General features: G+C 37.8%; 1 long non-coding RNA gene across 2 annotated transcripts in view; it reads right to left on the bottom strand.

Annotated features, from left to right (window-relative positions):
* LOC111750844 (uncharacterized) overlaps nucleotides 1-18701 on the bottom strand; it is a 98837-nt gene that overhangs the window by 39695 nt on the left and 40441 nt on the right. Inside the window, exons 2-4 of one of the 2 annotated variants that reach the window (XR_010321971.1) lie at nucleotides 14130-14265; nucleotides 8730-8827; nucleotides 8240-8307 (exon numbers count right to left, since the gene is read on the bottom strand). This is a non-coding gene — a long non-coding RNA (uncharacterized LOC111750844). Of the gene's footprint in view, nucleotides 1-7396; nucleotides 8308-8729; nucleotides 8828-14129; nucleotides 14266-18701 lie in introns of those variants that run through there. The other variant, XR_002785881.2, reaches the window with a different exon arrangement.

Genomic DNA, 18701 nt, shown 5'->3' on the forward strand with positions numbered 1-18701 from the left:
AAAAGAAGAAGAAAGTGGGAGGCCTCACTCTACCTTATTTCAGAACCTATTATACAGCCACAGTAGTCAAAACAGCCTGGTATTGGTACAACAACAGGCACATAGACCAGTGGAACAGAATTGAGAACCCAGATATAAATCCATCCACATATGAGCAGCTGATATTTGACAAAGGCCCAGTGTCAGTTAATTGGGGAGAAGATAGTCTTTTTAACAAATGGTGCTGGCATAACTGGATCTCCATTTGCAAAAAAATGAAACAGGACCCATACCTCACACCATGCACAAAAACTAACTCCAAGTGGATCAAAGACCTAAACAGAAAGACTAAAACGATAAAGATCATGGAAGAAAAAATAGGGACAACCTTAGGAGCCCTAATACAAGCATAAACAGAATACAAAACATTACCAAAAATGACGAAGAGAAACCAGATAACTGGGAGCTCCTAAAAATCAAACACCTATGCTCATCTAAAGGCTTCACCAAAAGAATAAAAAGACCACCTACAGACTGGGAAAGAATTTTCAGCTATGACATCTCCGACCAGTGCCTGATCTCTAAAATCTATATGATTCTGTGAAAACTCAACCACAAAAAGACAAACAACCCAATCAAGAAGTGGGCAAAGGATATGAACACACACTTCACTAAAGAAGATATTCAGGCAGCCAACAGATACATGAGAAAATGCTCTCGATCATTAGCCATTAGAGAAATGCAAATCAAAACTATGATGAGATTCCATCTCACTCCAACAAGGCTGGCATTAATCCAAAAAACACAAAATAATAAATGTTGGAGAGGCTGCGGAGAGATTGGAACTCTTATACACTGCTGGTGGGAATGTCAAATGGTACAACCACTTTGGAAATCTATCTGGCGTTATCTTAAACAGTTAGAAATAGAACTACCATACAACCCAGAAATCCCACTCCTGGGAATATACCCTAGAGACACAAGAGCCTTCACACAAACAGATATATGCACACCCATGTTTATTGTAGCTCTGTTTACAATAGCAAAAAGCTGGAAGCAACCAAGGTGTCCATCAATGGATGAATGGTTAAATAAATTGTGGTATATTCACACAATGGAATACTACGCATCAATAAAGAACAGTGACGAATCTGTGAAACATTTCATAACATGGAGGAACCTGGAAGGCATTATGCTGAGCGAAATTAGTCAGAGGCAAAAGGACAAATATTGTATAAGACCACTATTATAAGATCTTGAGAAATAGTATAAACTGAGAAGAACACATACTTTTGTGGTTACGAGGGGGGGAGGGAGGGAGGGAGGGAGAGGGTTTTTAGTGATTAATTAGTAGATAAGAACTGCTTTAGGTGAAGGGAAGGAGAACACTCAACACATGGAAGGTCAGCTCAATTGGACTGGACCAAAAGCAAAGAAGTTTCCGGGATAAAATGAATGCTTCAAAGGTCAGCGGAGCAAGGGCGGGGGTTTGGGGACTATGGCTTAAGGGGACTTCTAAGTCAATTGGCAAAATAATTCTATTATGAAAACATTCTGCATCCCACTTTGAAATGTGGCGTCTGGGGTCTTAAATGCTAACAAGCAGCCATCTAAGATGCATCAATTGGTCTCAACCCACCTGGATCAAAGGAGAATGAAGAACACCAAGGTCACACGACAACTAAGAGCCCAAGAGACAGAAAGGGCCACATGAACCAGAGACCTACATCATCCTGAGACCAGAAGAACTAGTTGGTGCCCGGCTACAATCGATGACTGCCCTGACAGGGAGCACAACAGAGAACCCCTGAGGGAGCAGGAGACCAGTGGGATGCAGACCCCAAATTCTCATAAAAAGACCATACTTAATGGTCTGACTGAGACTAGAGGAATCCCGGCGGTCATGGTCCCCAAACCTTCTGTTGGCACAGGACAGGAACCATCCCCAAAGACAACTCATCAGACATGAAAGGAACTGGACAGTGGGTAGGAGAGAGATGCTGATGAAGAGTGAGCTAATCATATCAGGTGGACACTTGAGACTGTGTTGGCATCTCCTGTCTGGAGGGGGGATGGGAGGACAGAGAGGGTTGGAAGCGGGCAAAATTGTCACGAAAGGAGAGACTGGAAGGGCTGACTCATTAGGGGGAGAGCAAGTGGGAGTACGGAGTAAGATGTATATAAACTTATATGTGACAGACTGACTTGATTTGTAAACGTTCACTTGAAGCTCAATAAAAGTTAATAAAAAAAAAATCAAAGGATGGAAAAAAATACATCAAGCAAACAGCTACCAAAAAAGAGCAGGAGTGGCAATACTAATCTCAGATAAAATAGACTTTAAAACAAAATCCACCATAAAAGACAAAGAAGGGTACTATATAATGACTAAAGGGACGATCCATCATGAAGATATAACCATAATAAGCATCTATGCACTCAATGACAGGGCTCCAAAATAATAAGACAATCTCTAACAGCACTGAAAAGAGAAACTGACAATTCCACAATATAACGGAAGACTTCAACACACTACTCTTGGTAAAGGACAGAACATCTAGAAAGAAACTCAGCAAAGATACAGAATAATTAAAGGGCACAATCAGCCAACTTGACCTTATAGACATATATAAAACATTCCACCCAACAGCTACAAAGTATACATTTTTTTCCAACGCACATGGAACATTCTCCAGAATAGACCACATCTTCGACCACAGAGCAACCCTCAACAAAATCCAAAACATTGTGATAATACAAAGTATCTTCTCTGACCACAACGCCATCAAGGCAGAAATTAACAACAGGAAGAGTGAGGAAAAAAAATCAATTACACAGAAACTGAATAACATCCTGCTTAAAAAGCACTGGGTAATAGAAGAAATCAGAGATGGAATAAAAAAATTTCTAAAATCAAATGAGAATGAGAACACATCATATGAAAACCTTTGGGACACAGCAAAGGCAGTGCTCAAAGATCAATTTATAGCAATAGATGCACAAATCACAAAAGGGACAAAATCAAAGCATTAGCTATACAACTTGAACAAATAGAAAGAGAACAGCAAAAACAGCCCACAGCCACCAGAAGAAAGGAAATAATAAAGATCAGAGCAGAAACAGAGAATAGAAAAACAACAGAAAGAATCAACAAAATCAAAAGTTGGTTCTTTCAAAGGATCAACAAAATCGACAAACTACTGACCAAACTGATAAAAGAAAAAAAGATCGTACCAGCCAGATACCAATGTAGGAAATGAACTCTCAAGGATTATCCAAAACCAAAAGAATTACATCAGGGAACCAGAGAGGTTAATCTGTAAATGACAACAATGTCAGAACAATGAAAGAAGAAATAAACAGTGTAGGTAGGACTCACTTAACCCAAATAAGAAATGAAATGGGGGACATTACAACAGACCCAACTGAAATAACAAGGATCATAACAGAGTATTATGAAAAACTATACTCCAACAAATTTGAAAACTTAGAGGAAATGAACAAATTTCTAGAAAAACACTACGTACCCAAACTACACAAATGATGTTGAAAATCTGAAAAGACCCATAACAAAAGAAGAGATTGAAAAAGAATTAACCCCCCACCCCCCCCCAAAAAAAGCCCTGTTCCAGATGGCTTCACTGGAGAATTCTACCAAACATTCAAAGAAGAGCTTACACCAGTACTACTCAAACTATTTCAGAACATAGAAAAGGAAGCAATACTTCCGAATTCACTCTATGAAGCCAGCATAACCCTGATACCCAGACCAGGCAAAGACACCACAAAAAAGGAAAATTACAGACCAGTATCTCTCATGAATATAGATGCGAAAATTCTCAACAAAACTCTAGCCAACAGTATTCAGCATCATATCAAAAAAAGAATACACCATGAACAAGTAGGATTCACACAAGGTATGCAAGGATGGTTGAACATTAGAAAATTAATCAACATAACCCACCACATAAATAAAATGAAAGAATCACATGATCATCTCAAGGGACACGGAAAAGGCATCTGACAAAGTCCAACACCCATTCTTGATAAAAATTCTCAATAAAATAGGTATAGAAGGCAAATTTCTCAACATATTAAAGGGCATCTACGCAAAACCAAAGGCCAACATCATTCTTAATGGAGAGAGGCTGAAAACATTCCCCTTGAGAACAGAAACAAGACAAGGATTCCCTTCATCATCACTCCTACTTAACATTGGGCTGGAAGTTCTAGCTAGAGCAATAAGGCAAGAAAAAGAAATGAAGAGTATCCAAATTGATAATGGAGAAGTTAAACTGTCCCCATTTGCAGATGATATAATACTATACATAAAAAATAGAAAATCCAAAAGACTCCATGAGAAAAATACTAGAACTAATAGAAAGATTCAGCAGAGTAGCAGGATACAAAATAAACATGCAAAAATCAGTTGGATTCCTATACACCAATAAAGAGAATGATGAAAAGGAAATCAGGAAAACAACACTATTTACAAAAGCCCCTAAAAAAACAAAATCTAACTAGGAATGTAAAAGACCTATACAAAGAAAACTACAAAACACTACTGCAAGGACCCAAAAGAGATCTACATAAATGGAAAAGCATACCATGCTCATGAATAGGTAGATACAACATTGTGAAAGTGACAAATCTACCCAAAGCAATTTACAAGTACAATGCAATCCTGATCCAAATACCAACAACATTCTTTAAAGAGATGGAAAAACAAAACATTACATTTATATGGAAATGGAAGAAGCTCCGGATAAGTAAAGCACTATTGACCAAGAAGAATAAAGTAGGAGGACTCACGCTACCTGACCTCATAACTTACTATACAGCTAGGTAGTCAAAAGAGCCTGGTACTAGTACAACAACAAGTACATTGACCAACGGAACAGAATTGAGAACGCAGATGTAAATCCATCCACCTACAGTCACCTAATATTCGACAAGTGCCCAAAATCCATCAAATGGGGAGATGGCAGTCTTTTTTAACAAATGGTGCTGGCAAAACTGGATGTCCATCTGCAAAAAAATGAAACAGAACCCATACCTCACACCATACACAAAAACTAATTCAAAATGGATCAAAGACCTAAATATAGAGCCAAAAACTAAAGTTCATAGAAGAAAAAATAGGATCAACACTAGAGGCACTAATACAGGGCATTAACAGGATATAAACCATAACCAACAATACACAAACTCCAGAAGATAAGCTAGATAACTGGGATCTTCTAAAAATTAAACACTTATGCTCATCAAGACTTCATCAAAAGAGTAAAAAGAGAACCTACAGACTTGGAAAAAAAATTTGGCTATTACAAAGCAGACAAATATCTAATCTCTAAAATCTACAGGAAAATCCAATACCTCTACAACAAAAAGACAAATAATCCAAATAAAAAATGGGCAAAGGAAATGACAGACACTTCATGAAAGAAGACATTCGAGTGGCCAGCAGACACGTGAGGAAATGCTCGCGATCACTAGCCATTAAAAAAAAAAAAATTAGAGAAATGCAAATCAAAACCACAACGAGATACCAGCTCACCCTGGCATTACCGGCACGAATCAAAAAAACAGGAAATAATAAATGTTGGAGAGGTTCTGGGGAGATTGGAACTCTTACGCACTGCTGGTGGGAATGCAAAATGATACAACCATTTTGGAAAATGATATAGCGCTTCCGTAGAAAACTAGAAATAGAAATACCATATGATCCAGCAATCTCACCCCTAGGAATATATCCTAGAGAAATAAGAGTTGTCACATGAATAGACATATGCACACCCATATTCACTGCAGCATTGCTTACAATAGCAAAAAGATGGAAACAACCTAGATGCCTATCAACAAACTACGGTACATACATACAATGGAATATTATGCATTGATAGAGAACAATTATGAATCTGTGAAGCATCTCCTAACGTGGATGAATCTGGAGGGCTTCATGCTGAGTGAAATAGGTCAATCACAAAATGACAAATATTGTATAAGACCACTACTGTAAAAACTCATGAAAAAGTTTACACACACAAAGAAACAATCTTTGATGGTTACGAGGGAGGGGAAGGGTACAGAGAGAAAAACAATAAATAGACAATAGATAAGTGGTAACATTGGTGAAGGGTAAGACAGTACACAATACTGAGGAAGCCAGCACAACTTGTACAAGCCAAGGTCATGGAAGCTCCATAGACACATCCAAACTCCCTGAAAGAATGAATTGATGGGTTGTGGGCTGTGGGGACAGTGGTCTAGGGGAACATCTAGCTCAATTGGCATAACATACTTTAAAAGAAAATGTTCTACATTCTACTTTGGTGAGTAGCATCTGGGGTCTTAAAAGCTTGTGAGCAGCCATCTAAGATACTCCACTGGTCTCATCCCTTCAGGAGCAAGGAAAAACTAGATGGTGCCCAACTACCACCACTGACTGCTCTGACAGGGTTCACAATAGAGGGTCTCAGACAGAGCTGGAGAAAAATGTAGAACAAAGTTCTAAGGCACAAAAAAAAGACCAGACTTACTGGCCTGACAGATACTGGAGAAACCCGAAGAGTATGGCCCCTGGACACCCTTTTAGCTCAGTAACGAAGTCACTCCTGAGGTTCTCCCTTCAGCCAAAGATTAGACAGGCCCATAAAATAAAAAGAGACTAAAGGGGCACACCAGCCCAGGAGCAAGGACTTGAAGGCAGGAGGGGACAGGAAAGCTGGTAATGGGGGACCCAGGGTCGAGAAGGGAGGGTGTTGACAGGTCGTGGGGTTGTTAACCAATGTCATAAAACAATATGTGTACTACTTGTTTAATGAGAAACTAGCCTGTTCTGTAAACCTTCATCTAAAGTATAATTTAAAACAATTATAATTATATTTAATTGGGGGGGAAAAAAAGAATTCCAAGTTTTGCCCTTCAAAGAGCTTACACTCTAATATGAGAGAATAAGATGGATAATACAAGAACACAAATGATTTTTCTGCAAGGAAGATGATAATAAAAGTCCCAAGAGAAACATAAACAAAATGTTACCCTGTTTAAAAGAACAGCATTTGAAATCTGGCTACAAATGGAAACATTTAATGGAGAAAAGAGGTATGTGGGAGAGTACTAAAAAATAAGGTTACCATTGACAGAAGGATAAAAAAAAAAGAAGAGCAAAGGGGTTAGATAAAATGAGAGGATATATTTCAGGGAGAAACAAACAAACAAACAAAAAACCAAATCCATTGCTGTCAAGTTGGTTCTGACTCATAGGCACCCTATAGGACACAGCAGAACTGTCCCATGGGGTCTCCAAGGAGCGGCTGGTAGATTTGAACTGCCGACATTTTAGGTTAGGAGCCAAGCTCATTCACTGTGCCATCAGGGCTCCCATTCCAGGGAGAGACACCACGTAAACAAAGGCTCGGAGGTGTAAAAAATACAGGGCATATTTTTTTTTCTTTATATTTGTAGAATCTCAAGTACTACAGTATGGTTGGAAGGATGCTAAGTGGTGCAATCAGTCGATAACTGAAAGGTTGGTAGTTCGAAGTTACCCAGTAGCTCCACAGCAGAAAACACCTGGTGATCTGCTTCTGTAAAGATTTACAAGCAAGAAAACCCTATGGATAGTTCTATTCTGTAACACATGGGGTCACTGTGAGAAGAACAATACAGTACAGCAGGAGAAAGGGAGGATAAAGCCAGAAGATTAAGTTGTAAAGGATTCTAAATGTTACAGATTGATCAGTGATTGGGAGAAGAAAGTGAGAGTCAGTGTTGGGGCCTGTCTATAGAAGTCAGTGGGACTACAGGTAGGACTGACTGGACACTAAATTGATGACTTTTTGTTGTTAGCTGCTGTGGTATTGACCCCTAACTCATGGTCACTCCACGCACAATGACCAAAATGCTGCTTACCAGCTATTGCTTTGCTTGGCCTTCCTACACTTTCTATTACCAGACTTTAAAATGGTGTTGTTTGTAACGTCCACCTCATAGGACTGTTAGGAGGAGTATATGAAATAGTAAAATTAGGCACTTATAATAAGCACTCAAATATTAGCTATGATTTGACTAAAGACTAAAGGTCATTCGGTAATCAAGATTCCCACGTGTCCCCTGTTATTTACTATCAACAATCTTGTATTAATCCAAGGAAAAAAATTATTTTGATCCATGGAGTAGGTAAATAGCAAGGAGTCTGGGTACTAATTTTCTGGTTGTACAGAAGAGATTTTATTGGTTCTTTTCTTAATTCAACTACCTTTGGAGCGCATTAATACAGATGGTGTCCACTGGTTCATTTCTAAGAGTTTCTGATGCCTTCACATCCTGGAGTTAAACAAAGAACCATATCAGCAGTAGGTAAGCATTTAAATGATCAACAATCCTCCATTAGAAGAAAAACTCAGTTCTTAGAACAGCACGACTCTGTGATGACGGCTTTTCAAAGTAAACATGGCCTAATCCTGGGAAGACGATTTCCTATTTTAAGGAATCCCAGGGAAAGGTTTTCTTCGACTACTAGTATTATAATTTGTGATTTAATTATATTCTGTTACAATTTCTGTTTGTGAATATTGGCCATTGTTTTATTTAAGTTGTTTGTCCATTCTATATTTGACATTTACCTTTTGATAACTACGATGGGATTAATGGGTCATATGGCTATGGGTTTGAGGTGGGGTAAATTATCTCCTATACGCATTCATTTCTGCTAAAATTCCACACCATTACCCTTTAACATATTTTACCTGTCTTGATAGACTCATTGATTCCCATTGTGATGTCTTTAATTCTTGATAAAATTATTTGCCTTTCCATGATGCTGTATCCATTTCTCGGTGACTACCTATAAAAATAAAGGTATTATTCAAGTTATTTTCAAAGTAAAAAAATATTCATACCCATGACCCAGCAATTCCTATACATCTGCTCTCTAAAATTAATAAAGACATTGGATGGATGGATGGATGGATGGATGGATGGATGGATGGATGGATGGATGGATGGATGGATGATTGGTTGCAGCATTTTCGTAATGACAAAAACCTGGAAAAAATCTAAATACCTGTAGTATAAGAAAACCCTCATGGCGTAGTGGTTAAGAGCTACAGCTGCTAACCATCAGCAGTTCAAATCCACCAGGCGTTCCTTGGAAACTCTATGGGGCAGTTCTACTCTGTCCTATAGGGTCACTATGAGTCAGAATCAACCGGACAGTAGTAGGGTATTAGCAGAAAGAAAGTTAAATAAATTATGAAATTTCCCTATGTTGGAATATTATGTAACCATTAAAAAGAACAGAGTGGATATTTATGTTCTAACATGTAAATATGATAAAACAATATTAATGTAAAAAGAGAGTTGCAGGAAACAGTATGATCTTAAACACTGTAAAAAGCAAACAAGCAAAAACCATATGTATACACATAGAGGATTTATAGAAAGACAAAAAAAGAAAAAGAAAACAATCTGTTAGCATGCTTAATTCTGGGAAGAGGGAATGGGGAGGACAGAGGTAAAGGGAAATTTACTTTCTACTATAAAATCTCTTGAGTTTAAATATCTTGACATTTACTTTATAAGAATAAATAAGATAGATACATAGATATCTGATTTAAGAAAATGAACAATTTCAAACATATACTTTAGGTGTAAAAAGAAATCACAAAATAATATACAAGATATGACTGCATTTCATTTTTACAAACTTATACATATTTTACTTGTATTGATAATAGCAGGTGTAGACAAACGGAACCACAGAAGAATGTATAAATTTGGAATTAAAATATTATTTTTAAAAGCATGTGTTTGACCAGACTTACTGGCCTGACAGACTGGAGAAAACCCAAGAGTATGGCCCCCGGACACCATTTTAGCTCAGTAATGAAGTCACTCCTGAAGTTCACTCTTCATACAAAGATTAGACAGGCCTATAAAACAAAACAAGACTACAGGGGCACACCAGTCTAGGGGCAAGGACTAGAAGGCAGGAGGGGACAGGAAAGCTGGTAATAGGGAACCCAAGGTTGAGAAGGGTGAGTGTTGACATGCCCTGGAGTTGTTAACCAATATCACAAAGCAGCATGTGGACTGTTTAATGAGAAGCTAGTTTGTTCTGTAAACCTTCATCCAAAGTACAATTGAAAAAAAAAAAGTACGTGTCTGATAAAGTGCCTCTTAAATCTTTGTTCCCATGCTTGCTAACTCAGAATATCCAGTCATTTTTAGGGTCAAAAGTATGATCTCCTGAGACTCTGTAATATTTATTAGTTAACATAAGACCTTTCCCAACAATGGTAGCACATTGCAACAACAACAAAATCAACTGACAAAACAGGTAAAAATTGTACTTAATGAGTAAGAGTTGCTATATTGCAACGGGAATTTTTAAGAATAGTTTTTAAATTATTGAAATATAACAGACATATATTAAAACACATAAGTGTATGTAGCTCAATGAATTATCACAAAGTGAACATCTTTATAACCACCACCAAGTTCAAGAAAGAGAATATTACCAGTACCTCATATCCCTGTCTTATTCCTTTCCACATATAAACTTTCTGAACAAGTAATCAATACTCTTATTTTTATTATCATAGATTAGTTTTCTTTGTTTTTGAACTTTATATAAATAGAATCACAGTAGTTCATTTTCATTGCTTGAAAGGACATTTTGCAATGCTATTTACATATAAGCTGCTATGAACATTCCCGTACATGCCTCTTAGTACATTATGCACATACATAGGCATTTCCACCTAGAAGTGGCATTACTGGGTAATAAGTATTCAGTATGTTCAGCTTTAGTAGATAATACCAAATAGTTTTCTAAACTGCCAGTGCCAATTTACATTCTTGCCAGCAATACAAGAGTACCCATTGCTCCACATCCTATTTAGTACTGTCAGTCTTTCATATTTTAGCCATTCTGGTGGATTTGAAGTGGTATCGATTTATGGGTTTAATCCGCATTCCCCTTAAGAGTGATGATGTCACCTTTTCAAATCTTTACTCGTCATTTGGATATACTCTTTTGTGAAAGGTCTGTTCAAGTCTCCTGTTCACTTTTCTATTTGGTTATCTGTCTGTATCTTATTCATCTGTAGGAATTCTTGATATATTCTGGATATGAGCTCTTTGCTGGTTATATGGGTTACAAATATCTTTTACTCTTCATTGTTATTTTTTTAATAATATCTTTGAGGAGTTGGAAGTTCATAATTTTAATGTAATCTAATTTGTCAATCTTCTTTTTAGATAGTGCTTTTTGTGTTAAATATTAAGAAATGTTTGCCTATCCTAATGCCTAGAATATAATCTTCTATTGTATTTCCTGGAAGATTTATTCTACATTTCATATTTATACATACATACAATTCACTTGTAATGGATCTTTCTGTATGGTATGAGGTAAGGGTCAGATTTCATCTTTTACCATATTGACTCAGTACCACTTATTGAAATAATGCCACCTGTCATAAATCAAGAGTCCATATATGTACATGAGTCAGTTTTTGAACTCTCTTTTCTGGTCCACTGGCCATTTTGTCACTCCTTTTATCAATATACACTCTCATTTTGTCTGATAATAAATCTTGATATTTGTTAGATGAATTTCTCCATAGTTCCTTTCCTTCAACACTATCTTAGCTATTTTTAACCCTTTGCATTTCCATATAAATTCTAGAATCAGCTTGTCAGTTTTCACAAAAATGTGCTGGAATTTTTATTGGGATTGTTTGCATCTATTCATTGCATTAAACCCAGTGAATTTGGAAAGAAGTGGTATCTTCAGAATATTGACTCTTTCAATGCATACATATTTATTTAGGTCTTCTATACTTATGATGGAGCCCTGGTGACGCAATGGTTAAGAGCATGGCTGCTAACCAGGTCGGCAGTTTGGATCCATCAGCCACTCCTTGGAAACCCTATGGGGCAGTTCTACTCTGTCCTGTAGGGTCAGTATGAGTCTGAATCAACCCGACGGCAATGAGTTTTATACTTTTGGTAATGTGTTATGGTTATCGGTGTAGAGGTATGCATCTTTGATTAGACTTATTCCTAGGCATTTGATACTTTCTAAAACAATTTTATATGGTATCGCTACAATTTTTTTCTCTTTCTAAGTGTTGTTTATTGGTGGTATAGAGAAATGCAACTGATTTTTTTAATAAGCAGTACTTTAATATTAGAGTGATTTTTCTCTTAATTATTGTACTTTAGATGAAGGTTTACATAACAAACTGGCTTCTCATTACACAATTAGTACACATATTGTTTTGCGACATTGGTTACCAAACTCAAGGCATGTCAGCGCTCTCCCTTCTTGACCTTGGGTTCCCTATTACCAGCTTTCCTGTCCCCTCCTGCCTTCTCATCCTTGCACCTGAGCTTGTGTGCCCCTTTAGTCTCGTTTTGTTTTATGGGCCTGTCTGATCTTTGGCTGAAGGATGAACCTCAGAAGTGACTTCATTACCGACTTAAAAGGGTGCCCAGGGGCCGGACTCCAGTCTCTGTCAGGCCAGTAAGTTGGATCTTTTTAACGAGTTTAAATTTTGTTGTACATTTTTCTCCAGCTCTATACAGGACCCTCTACTGTGATCCCTGTCAGAGCTGTCTGTGGTGGTAGCCAGGCACCACCTAGTTGTGCTGGACTCAGTCTGGTGATGGCCATGGCAGGTGCGGTCCATTAGTCCTTTGGACTAATCTTTCTTCTGTGTCTTCAGTTTTCTTTATTCTCCTTTGCTCCTGGTAGTGCGAGACCAGTAGAGTATCTTAGATGGCCACTCACAAGCTTTTAAGACCTCAGATGCTACTCACCAAACTAGGAATGTAGAATATTTTCCTTATAAACTATGCCAGTTGAGCTAGATGTCCCCCAGAGCTATGGTCCCCAGACCTCAGCCCAGTATTTTGGTCCCTCAGGAAGTTTGGATGTGTCTATGAAGCTTCCATGACCTTGCCTTGGTCAAGTTGTGCTGGCTTCCCCAGTATTGTGTGCTGTCTTATCCTTCACTAATGTTACCACTTATCTATCGTCTATTTAGTGTTTTTTCCTCCCTACCTCTGCCCTCCCTCTTAACAATCAAAGATTGTTTCTTTTTGTGTGTAAACCTTTTCATGAGTTTTTATAACAATGGTCTCATACAGTATTTGTGCTTTTGTGATTAACTGATTGCACTTAGCATAATGCCCTCCAGATTCATCCATGTTGTGAGATGCTTCGCAGATTCATCCTTGTTCTTTATCATCGCACAGTACTCCATTGTGTATAAGTACCATAGTTTTTTTTTTATCCATTCATCTGTTGACGGGCATGTAGGTTGTTTCCATCTTTCTGCTATTGTGAACAATGCTGCAATGAATATGGGTGTGCATATGTCTATTCATGTGATGGCTCTTATTTCTGTAGGATATATTCCTAGGAGTGGGATTGCTGAATCATATGGTATTTCTATTTCTAGCTTTCTAAGGGGGTGCCATATTTTCTAAAATGGTTGTACTGTTTTGCATTCCTACCAGCAGTGCATAAGAGTTCCAATCTCCCCACAACCTCTCCAACATTTGTTATTTCCTGTTTTTTTGATTTGTGCCAATAATGCTCAGGTGAGATGGTATCTCATTGTGGTTATGATTTGCATATTGATTTTTGTATATTGATCTTGTACTCCACATTCTTGCTAATAATCTTAATTAATTCTAAAAATTTATCTGACGAATCTTATGGATTTTCTTAGATCAATCATGTAATTTGTGAATAACAAACTGTATTTCTTACTTTCTGACTCTTACGCATTTCATGTCTTTTTCTTGTCGTATTACACTGGTGTGGTGCAGTGGTTAAGTGCTCGACTACTAACCAAAATGTCAGCATTTGAACCCACCAGCAGCTCTGCAGGAGAAACATGTGGCAGTCTGCTTTTGAAAGATTACAGCCTTGGGTGATATGAGGCCAAGACGGTAGAGTAGTCAGACACTTTCTGTGGTCCCTCTTACAACAAAGATCCCAAAAAACAAATAAATCGATTATACTTGACAATCTAGGAGACCTGAACATCAAAGACAAAGTTGAGGAGTTGGACTGAGAGGCAGGGGGAGGAAGAAACAGTTCAGAAGCAGGGGGATTTGCCATAGCTGACCTGGCCAGCATCCTGCAGGCTGGATTGGCCTGTGCGCACAGGCTGAGGCAAGCAGTAGCACTCAGGATACGTTTCCCACACCGGGGGAAACCAAGCAGCAAAGTGTCTCCAGAAGAAGGGAGAAGCAGTGCTGAATCTGCAAAAGTTAAATGTAAACGTTTAACCTGCCACATGGGATCAGAAAAACCCTTTCCCTTCTGGGAAGTACCTCTCTCCCATTCACCTGTCCCCTCCCTGCTCTGTTTCGGTCCCAGTATGGCTTCAGTGATTGCCATGCCCCCTCTACCAGAAGTGGGACCCGTCATGTGTCCTGAGCCATTCTCCCGGCTTTGGAGATGGAACAAATTAACAAACAGGGAAAAATAATCTGCCAGCTCCCCTAAGCTGGGAACTCAGGGTAGGCCCAGCTCCTTTGCCTAGGCACAGGCATAAGGGGTCCAGGGACTTTGAATGCCTTTTACTGCTGCCTAGACCTGTGTGGCCCCATTTCAACAGCGAAGGCCCTCATTAGCATAGCACATGGTTCCCTTCAGGTATATACAACAGAGTATATACTTGACACCTATTTTCAACTGGGAGTGACAGATTTGTGACATTTGACACCGCCCTGCCCATTAAGCAGGGTCCTCAGCTGAGGACTGGTGGCTCCTCCCACTCCACCTAGCTAACCATGACAGGTGTCCAAGAATAAGTGGTGCCTCCCAGTCTTTATATCCAACAGCACTGGGTACCCAAAGTCCAGCTGCAAAGCCCACCCACTTAACGCACTCTAGGGAGCAGTGACAAGCCTTCCAGCTAAGCAATCGGGGCAGCCGTCAGCCCCCTACCTTGCTCAGCACATCACCCCTATTGCAGCCAGATACCTGTGCCTACTCCAATCACCCCCACGTAGCCCTGCCCATCTAGGACTGTAGGTGAGAGCCTGCACCATACACTCAGTGACTGACGACCCAGACGCATTAGCTGAATCCACACAAGAGAAATAAATGGACTCCTGGGCTCACATACCTAGTAACAGCTCTAACCACCTGGTGACAGGACGTGAGAGCTTCAAAGATGCCAATAATCAAAGTAGCTCACACAACCAGCCTATGTGGGTATACAAAAAAACAAAACAAAACAAGAAGTTGGACACAGTAGGCAAACATAAAATAAATAAATATAATAACTTATTGATGGCTCAGACACAACAGTCAATACCAAATATCATAAAGAGGCAGACCATGATAGCTTCAGCAAGTGAACAAAACAAAGAACCAATAAATCTCCTGGAGGAAGATAAAATCTTGGAATTCCAGGAGGTAGAGATCAAAGATTAATATACAGAGTTCTTCAAAAGATCAGGAAAGAGGTCAGGCAAAACACAGTTCAAGCCAAGGAACACACAGACAAAGCAACAGAGAAACTTAAGAAGGTTATACAAGAGCATAATGACAAATTAAACAGGCTGCAAAAATCCACAGAGAGAGCAGATAGACATCCAAAAGATTAACAATAGAATTTCGGAATTAGAAAACTCAACAGAAAGTCAGAGGAGCAGAATTAAGGCAATGGAAGTCAGAATTAGTGAGACTGAGATAAAGAACTTGATATCAATTTATCTGAGGAAAAATCAGATAAAAGAATTAAAAAAAAAAAAAAAAGGAAGAAACCCTAAGAATTACATGGGACTGTAGGAAGAGGAATAATCTATGAGCGATTGGAGAACCAGAACAGGGGATATAACAGAAAATACAGAAAGAATTGTTGAAGATTTGTTGGCAGAAAACTTCCCTGATATCATGAAAGACAAGAAGATATCTATCCAAGAAGCTCATCGAACCCCACACAAGGTAGATCCCAAAGGAAAGTCACCAAGAAATATTATAATCAAACTCGCCAAAAGCAAAGATAAAGGGAGAATTTTAAGATTGGCTAGGGATAAACAAAAGTCACCTACAAAGGAGAGTCAATAAGACTAAACTCTCACTACTAAGCAGAAACAATGCAAGCAAAAAGGCAATTGCCAAGAATTATATATGCTGCCAAGAATTATATATCCAGCAAAACCGTTTCTCAAATATGACAGCGACATTAGGGCATGTCCAGATAAACAAAAGTTAAGGAAGTTTGTAAAAATCAAACCAAAATTACAAGAAATACTAAAAGAAGTCCTCTGGTTAGAAAATCAATAACATCAGATAACAACCCAAGATTAGAACACAGGATAAAACAACCAGATATCAACCCAGATAGGGAAGTCAAAAAAATAAAACAAAGCTAAAACACTGAAAATAGGAAAACAGAGATGTCAATATGTAAAAGATGACAACATTAAAACAGAGACTAAATAATGTAGTCATAGAACTTCCATATGAAGGAGAAGTAAAGGCGATATCAAGAAATAAAAGGTTGGTTTAAACTTAGAAAAATAGGGGTAAACATTAAGGTAACCAGAAAGGAAACTAACAATCCTACACACCAAAATAAAAAACAAGAAAAACATAAGGACTCAGCAAATACAAAATCAACCACAGTGAAAAAGATAAAAAACAAATACATCAAGAAAAATGACTCAGCACAGAAAATTAAGTGGTAAAAAGAAACTGTCAACAACACACAGAAAAATACATCAAAATGACAGCACTAAACTCATAAAAGAAAAAAAAAACTCATACCTATCAATAATTACGCTGAATGGAAATGGACTAAATGTACCAATAAAGAGACAGAGAGTGGCAGAATGGATAAAAAAAACATGATCTGTCTATATGCTGCTTATAAGAGACACACCTTAGACTCAAAGACACAAACTAAAACTCAAAGAATGGAGAAAAATATATCAAGCAAACAACAATCAAAAAAGAGCAGGAATGGCTCTGACAAAATAGACTTTAAAGCAAAATCCACCATAAAGGATAAGGAAGGACACTGTATAATGATTGAATGGTCAATATATCAGGAGGACATGACCATAATAAATATTTATGCATCCAATGACAGAACTCCAAAAACCGTAAAACAAACTCTAATAGCACTGAAAAGAGAAATTGACAGCTCCACAATAATAGTAGGAGACTTCAACACAGCACTTTTAGTGAAGGGCAGAATATCAGGAAAGAAGCTCAATAAGACATGAAAGATCTAAATGCCACAGTCAACCAACTTGATCTCATAGCCGTACACAGAACACTCCACCTAATAGCAGCCAAGTATACTTCCTTTTCCAATGCACACGAAACCTTCTCCAGAATAGGCCACATTTTAGGCCACAAAGCAAGCCTTAACAGAATCCAAAACATCGAAATATTACAAAGCATCTTTTCTGACCATAAAGCGATAAAAGTAGAAAGCAATAGCAGAAAAAGCAAGGAAAAAAATTCAAATACATGGAAACTGAACAGCTAGCTCAAAAGTTATTGGGTTATAGAAGAAATCAAGGACAGAATAAAGAAATTCACAGAATCAAATGAGAATGAAAACATATCATACCAGAACCTTTGGGAAACAGCAAAAGCAGTGCTCAGAGGTCAATTTATAGCAATAAACATACACATCTGAAGAGAAGAAAGGCCCAAAATTGAAACATTAACCCTACAACTTGAACAAATAGAAAAAGAGCAGCAAAAGAAGCCGTTGGGCACCAAAAGAAAGAAAATAATAAAAATTAGAGCAGGAATAAATGAAATAGAGAATAAAAAAAACAATTGAAAAAGTTAACAAGACCAAAAGCTGGTTCTTGGAAAAGATCAACAAAATTAATAAACCATTGGCCAAACTGACAAAAGAAAAACAGGGGAGGAAGCAAATAACCCAAATAAGAAATGAGATGGGCAATATCACAACAGACCCAACTGAAATTCAAAGAATCATAACAGAATACTATGAAAAATTGTACCCAAACAAATTTGAAAACCTAGAGGAAATGGACAAATTTCTAGAAACACACTACGTACCTAAACTAACACAAAACAGGGGTAGAACAACTAAATAAGCCTATAACAAAATAAGAGATTGAAGAAGCAATTAAAAAACTCTCAACAAAAAAAAAAGGCCTGGCCCTGATGGCTTCACTGGAGAATTTTACCAAACTTTCAGAGAGGATTTAACACCACTACTATAAAATGTATTTCAGAGTATAGAAAAGGATGGAATACTCCCAAACTCATTCTATGAAGCCAGCATAATCCTGACACCAAAACCAGCTAAGACACACCCCCCAAAAAGAAAATTACAGACCAATATCTCACATGAACAGGGATGTAAAAATTCTCAACAAAATTCTAGCCAACAGAATTCAACAACATATCAAAAAAATAATTCCCTATGATCAAATGGATTCATGCCAAGAATGCAGGGGTGGTTCAACATTAAAAAAAAAAATTAATATAATCCATCAAATAAATAAAACCAAAGAACCACATGATCTTATCAACTGATGCAGAAAAAGCATTTGACAAAGTCCAACACCCATTCATGATAAAAATTCTGTGCAAAATAGGACTAGAAAGGAAATTCCTCAACATAATAAAGCCAATAGCCAACATCACCCTATACAGAGAAAGTCTGAAAGCATTCCCTTTGAGAATGAGA

Source organism: Loxodonta africana, chromosome 4 (assembly GCF_030014295.1).
Source record: "Loxodonta africana isolate mLoxAfr1 chromosome 4, mLoxAfr1.hap2, whole genome shotgun sequence".
In the NCBI taxonomy this organism is placed as follows: domain Eukaryota; kingdom Metazoa; phylum Chordata; class Mammalia; order Proboscidea; family Elephantidae; genus Loxodonta; species Loxodonta africana.